Raw genomic sequence first — 7,316 nt, forward strand, 5'->3', positions numbered from 1 at the left:
GCGTGCGAGCGCACCCACGGGTGTAGCCCCTGAGCCCTAGGCAGAATCACCTAGGGGGTTTTGTCAGCGAGTGTGTGTATGCACCTTGGCTAGCGTAGCCTTCTCTTTCTAGTTTGTGACCCATCGTTTCTAGGAGTGTGGTCCCAGGCATTTGGTCAAGGGACTGGGCGAGACAGAGTCGTCAACCAAGGCATCGAGCACGCCGAGGGATCGGACAAGACACACTAATGGATCTAGGTGTTGGGCACAACTGAGGGATAGCTGAGGGATCGGGCGAGATGGACTTGTAGACTAGGCATCAGGCGTAGTAGAGGGATCGGGCAAGTCAGAGTCGTGGATCAAGACGTCGGGTGTGTTGAGGGATCGAGTGAGTCGAAGTCATAGATCTAGGTGTCGGGTGCGTCGAGGTCATGCTGAGGTGTTGGATGTCCAGAGCCCCTGAGCACCGTTGGGCTCGATAGGGGTCGATTGAGTTTCGTGTATTACCCCGTCTACGATTTCCACAACCGAAGGGGCTGAGCTAATGTCGCTTACCTTAATGGCTTGAGTGACGCGCTTGGTGAGATCGCTAATGGGTACGTTCGAGTGGAATTTGGGTCCATCATTCATGACAGGGTCGGCATAGCCCTCATGTGGCATTCCACTTCTCCTTAACCCGCATCCTGATAGATGCCTGGGTCGTTCTGGAGACTGACCTAGGTGGCCAGCTGGCCTCCCCTCGATGGAGATTTTGTGGGCCTAGCTCGTGGTTAGGATCGAATGAGAAGTTTGAGATGACCATATCTGCTTCAGAGTAGACCAAGCGAGGGTCGCTAGGGCTCATCTGTGTTTTCTCCCCTGGCTCTATTTGATGCGAGGCAGCCTCGAGCCCTTCGTGGGTCGACCTTCGAACCCCAGTCGATCGTTGCTCATGTTGAATGAGGCAACTGTCGCTTTGTGACACAACATGGAGCATTGTGATGCATCAATTGCATATGCGATGCTTTGGATATATGGGATGAATGAATGACTTTGTATGAATGTGTGAATGCATGGATGCAAATGGATGAATGAATGATCGTGCATTAGAGAAAAAATAAAGTAAGAGGGATCGATAGAGTTACCTTTGTTTGACTCGAGTGACAGGCTTTGAGGAGTTTTTATCAGATATGTTCGAATGGGATCCGCGCTCATCGTTCATGATGGAGTCAATGTGGCCTGCATGGGGTGTCCCTATGCTCCTTACCTGTCTCTTGGCGTTCGCCTGAGTCATCCGATTGACTTAGGAAGCCCGTTGGTCTCTCCTTGGCGGAGATCTCATTGTTGGGCCCTTCCAAGTCTTGCCTAGGAAGGCTACCTACGCGTAGTTGCACCTTGTTTCCCATGGCCATCGTGGGGTAGTGGTGGGCCATACCTAGGCCATGTCCTGTCTAACCAGGCACCGTCTCATCAGGTAGAGTGTGTCCCATCGGTCAGGGCGTGTCCCATCGTATCCCATCTACATTGAATGGGTGAAGGGAGAGGGTTTCTCACCCCAATCCTTCACCTTTCCTCAACTGCTATGCCTCTTCTTTAAATAGGGGAAGGAGGAGGACTTTCGTCCTATTCCTTCACCTATTCCCCAACTGCCACCTCTCCTCCTTCCTTTTTGCCAAGAGCATTCGTGGCCCACGGTGGTTCTTAGGAAAAAAGGGGAGAGCGAGGGAGAAGAGAAATTCATAGATCCATTCATGAATCCAGAGTGTAATGTCGAGCTAGAGGTCATCTTGTGTGAGCGAGTTAGTGCTGGACACCTTCGGTGAGAAGGGGGTGCTACCGCCGAAGGAGGTGGCGCACTGGAGGGCTCCTATGGGGGAGGATTTCCTATGGCCTCAGGTCGGCGAGGTCATCTCCTTCCTTGCCTTCCATGAGCATGGGCTAGGGTACCCCATGCATTGGTTCCTGCGTGGGGTCCTCAATGAGTGAGGCCTAGAGCTGAAGCACCTCAACCCAACTAGGGTGCTGCACATCACCGGCTTCATCACCGTCTGTGAGGCCTTCCTCAGGATGGAGCCATGTGTGGACTTCTTCCAATAGATTTTCTTAGGGCGAGCCTTGTCAGAGGGGAAACCGCTCAGGATCATGCCGGTGGGGAGCTTCGCATTGCAGAAGAAGCCGAGTGCATTTTGCGCCTACCCCATGTACTCCCCCTACGACTCCAACCGAGGGTGGCATGAGGAGTGGTTCTACATCAGGAACCTAGCGAAGGCACCATTCCCGCCACTCACAGGTAGAAGGCTGGAGAGGCGGGACAACTGGTCGTGGGGCCCTTCTAGCCGGTAGAACAAGCTAGAGGTCATTGAAGCAGAGCTTTAGAAGCTGGTGTAGCAGGGCCTCAATGGGCTACGGGTGTTCCACACCTTCTTCCGCCATTGGGTCACCCCACTGGCGGAGAGGACGCGACCAATGTGGATGTACACTGGCCTAATGGACCCCGATCGTGCGTCACCAGAGGAGTTGGCGAAGGACAAAGTCTGGAGCCGGCTAGACTAGGTGCTACAGCTGAGTCCCAAAGAGTCGCTCGACAGAAAGCCTAGAGCTCTTCACGCTGCAAAGTTGTCCAACCTGATACATTCTCCTCTCCTTACTTCATGTCCCTTTCAATCCTGCTCTCTTGTAATCTTGACTTCAAGTCATCCATTTCATAGGGACTCGAGCGTTACAAGTCTCAGATGCATCTCCCAAAGGGGCCGAAGGGCGTGGCTCGGCAAGTGGCCCTAAAGGAGGCGACGGATGGCCGAAAGAAGAAGAGAGCAAAGAAGCCTCGAAGGAGGCACCAGAAGGAGGAGGATATCACCCAGCATGTGTGGGCTAGGGAGAATAGGAGCAACGTTGAGGTGGAGCTCGAGTTAGAGGACCCCATGGAGATGGGTGACGATGTGATTTCCTCCGAGGAAAACGGGGGCCAGGAGGTCATCGTGACCTTGGTGGAGCGCCATGAGCCTGCGGCCATATCTGCCGGCGGCGGGTGGGATGTGGAGAGGCGCGGCGAAGTTCCTACGCTAAGAAAGCACGCCGCAAGCTCAGAAGCCACCGATGAGCGGGAGGCAAAGCGAACGCGGTCGCCGCGCCCTTCGGAGGCGTCGTCGGCCTTGTCCCCACCTGCCTCGAGCGTGGTGGGGCAAGCCAGGTAGTTGGATGAGTGGGCTCGTACCTATGCATCTTCAGGGCCGGTGCCAGCTTGTGACCCATAGTGGGGGATGCCCTGCCAGCTACTCCGGCCAACGCGCCTTAGGCCGACGGTCACGGTGATGCGTGGGCCGATCAGGAGCTGCTCGAGACGACTCCTCCCCTGGTTGAGGTGAGGGGCGTGGCTCATGACCTATGAGTGGCCCTCGTTTGGTGGGCCCATTGCCAGCAGGTCGATGTTTTAGAGCCCTGCCGCTTGTGTCTCGGTATGCTTTCTCTATTTCTTTTTTTATCTCATAGTTGAGCTTTCGGAGTGTGACTGACCTATTCTTTTTGACAATAGCCAGATGCTGACGAGACTGAGCATCGCCCCAACTCCTATGTGGGTGGAGTGGACACCCAGCCTACTTCAAGCCATGGCGAGTGGCAAGGAGAGTAGGCCAGTGGTGGTGCATCCTTCCCCCTAAGGGTGGTGCCTTCCCGATCGGTCGCAAGTATGGCGACGGTGGCGGCGGAGGTGATAGTGGCAATCCCGGCGGTGGTGGAGGCTGGGTCAGAGGTGGCCCTCACGATCTCTCATGCACTAGCTATGGTAGAAGAGGGGAGGGAGACCAAGCTCCCTGTCTCGCCGGTCGGAGGGCCGCACGGCTCACCCTCCTGATCGGAGCCGGAGGTGTCGGGGGGAGATGCGGCCAGGCCAAAGGCAGAACGTCTATCGGTGGGCCATGAAATCGAGATAGTGGAGGTCTCCTCCGACGGTGAAGCAGGTGATAGGGTGAAGCCACCAGCGCCATTGTAGGAGCTAGCGGTGGTCCGATCATCGGTTGGGCCTTCTAGCGGGCTAGGGGCGACCACCAACCTAGTGTGGCCCTACCCTAAGGACTCGAGGAATGTTTGGTTCATCCTTCAGGATGAGGAGTTATAGCTCTGGGGCATGCTTGGGGGGAGAGGGCTCGCGATGGAGTCTGATCTTGCCCAAACTAGGGTGAAGCTGGAGGAGGCCTTGGAGTGGGTCAAGTCTGTCCAGCAGGCAATTACTGTCGACCTACCCCACATCATAGAGGTAGGTTTTCTATGTTCATCCTTGACTCCTTGGTCTTCCACTAGTTATCTCAGCGTGTTTGCCTCTTGTTTTGTAGGGCTTGGAGGAGATGTCGAGGCACAAGTCTTGCTTCCTCTAGGAGGAGCACACCCGGGAGGCTGTGATATCATGTTGGGTGTAACAGAACCGACCAATTATACGAAATTAAGTAAGAAAATCATCCGCCAGGGCAGACGATCTAGCAAACTTAAGCCCATATAACCCGGTAGTCCATGAAATCATGAAGGATTTCAAACCAACTTCCATTCCAGCCAAGATTATAATAAGTTTAGCGGTCACCATCACATATTACATAAAAGTTCACAATCTCAGATACATCAGAGTTTCAACATAGTTATTACAAAACCAGTTCGAATAAAAGTAGCGAAAGTCATTTGTTCAAACCACACACACACGCAGAGTTTAAATATAGTGCCAGCGAATGATCATCTCCAACAAAAGCATTAGACGAGGCGTAAGGAATGGCCATGCCCATGGTCCTAAGCATCACCCATCGCAGGATACAGGCAGTTAATACAGTAGCCATAATACATCTACCCATCTGCAATAAGTGGGAATAAAACCCTAAGTACGAGAAGGTACTCAGCTAGACTTACCCGACATAACTGAAAATAAATGACACCAAGGATTATGAAGGGCTTTATAGTAGGGTAGCTGACTCATTTGCAAAAAGAAGCATTTTTAGCATTTCAAGAACCTTTCTGAAAGCATTATTGCCAAGTTCATTATTATTAACCTGTCGACTAGATTTGCACCTATACTAGAGTAAACATGTGATTAAGCAGATAATGATAACCAATGATCATTAAACAACTTCCATACTGGCATATTCATTATAACTATCCAAGTGTTCCATAAACATTTACTATGATGAAGTAACTCAAGTCAAGTGCTCACTATCCAGGAGCGATGGCGATTCGAATCGATTCCTAACCAGCTGGTGATTTATTCCTTACACAAACCTTACTCACCCGCTAATGTGAGATATTGATCACCGAGTCAACTTTCCAGGTATCTCGAGTTTGCCAGGAACCACATGTACCCGGGGGCCGACCGACTGCACTTTGGTCTTATCATCCCATCCCCGTGTCCTACCACACCTGCTCTGGCACAGTGCGTTGCGGGCAATCTACTCGGCCCGAAAAATCTCCCAGCTTCGCGGTCGGAAGGTACTTTATCCGGCCAGCTAAATGTAAGGCATGCGTTCAACATGACTCGAGGCCCAACAATGGTCGGTTCTTAATCGACACAGACGAAAACACTATAGTCCAAAACTCTGCAAGTCTCTGTCCGATCTCAACTTCATTTAACACTTAGTTATACCATGACTTCATAGTCATCCAAGCAGATCTAGGTAACCACCTATAGCTCGCAGGTGACAGGAAATCACTTGACTTCTACCGGTCTAAGCCAGCTAAGCATTGACTCGACTGCGAATACTAGGGTAACAAGGATATAGTATAACAAAGGTAAACAAGGTATAATGTAGCAATGGTTGCAAACAACTCCTGAACGTAATGCATCAATTAAAGTAAAGCATTTAATTAATAATTACAAACCGGGAGAAAATGCTCTGGGGCTTGCCTCTCTCGAAGGAGCTCGGACAGTGATCTAGGCACTCTGGAAGTTCCTCAACGTCCTCCTCGTAGGCTTCGGGCACTTCCTGCGGCTGTACCTCGAACTGCTCCTTGGGCTCCTCGGGTATGACGACTGGGTTCTCGGTTTGCGATCCTATATGATGCAATGTGCGTAAGTGCTTATGCAATCGGTGCATCGGATGATATGAATACAATGGTTATGTTTGAATGCAAGGTAGTCAACATCATCCAAGAAAATATACTACAAACACATGTCATCTACTGCATTCTCTTCTACTACTAATATGTTAATTCAACACATTTTATTAAATGCTTCAAAGATGCACCAAAGCTTTACTAATTTCTTAAATCCCACAAAAAGCAACACTTAATTAAAACCTAATTAATAATAGGTTTGAATAGAAACCTCTATTTTTCTTGCTTAGAAAAATCTTAGAAAATTACTACAGCATAGTACTACCCTAAGTAGTTTACTAACAGATTTTCATGATATTTGAATGAGTGGATTAGCCTACACAAAAATAACAAGCTATGGCATGATTTTGTACATGGAAATACTTTGTACTGTGAAAAGTGTCAAACAACAGAGTTAGTATTTTTCCTATGTTCTTCATAGCATACAATGACTGTACAAAAATTATCACATGCATGTTTTATACAAAGTTTGCTCTCTAACAAAAATAACAAAAATCAGCCATTAAAGGCACTTGAACTACACCTCAAAATTTTCCTTTAACACATGCATGAAACATATTTTTCCTAGGAAATACATGACATAAGAAAATTAACAAACTTGAAATCATATTTTTCTAAAGCCTATAGATTTTTCTACAAATTTTTCAAGTTATCAGCAATATACATGATTAAATAAAATTCTACAGAAAAGTATTTCAAAAATGACATGCAATAATTTTTTTCTAGTAGATCTGATGATAAGGAACCTAGAAAAATTTATTTCAATAGATTTGGAGCAACTTTGAGTATCCAAACATTTTGCAAACCATTTCTATTTTTAAATAATAAAGAATAAATTGAAAACAATTCCTTCAATCGTTACTGGGCCGGCCCGAACGGATCAGGTGGCCCACTACCACTTTTGGCCTGCGCGGCCCGAGCGCAAGGGAGGGGAGACAGCCCGGCAGGCGTCGGCCCACGACCTGGCTGGCTGAGGCAGAGGCCATGCCAGCGCTTGCGCTGGCGCGGCGGCGCGGCTCGGCCACGAGGCCGGTGGCCATCTCCGGCCATGGCCGGGCGAGCTAGCGGGCGCATGTGATGCGCGAGAAGATGGTGAATGCGGTAGGGTAGCTAGGCGGGGCTGGAGAAGAGAAGGAAGAGGCCTTCCATGGTGGCCGAGCATGGCGGCGCCATGGCCGGCGTGGCGAGGCTGGAGACGGCTCTACCTGAGCTCGGAAGGCGGCGCAAACGTGAGCACAACTTGAAGGAGGGTAAGGCGGAGCTGCGGGCGCGTG

Source organism: Miscanthus floridulus, chromosome 12 (genome assembly GCF_019320115.1).
Source record: "Miscanthus floridulus cultivar M001 chromosome 12, ASM1932011v1, whole genome shotgun sequence".
NCBI lineage: Eukaryota > Viridiplantae > Streptophyta > Magnoliopsida > Poales > Poaceae > Miscanthus > Miscanthus floridulus.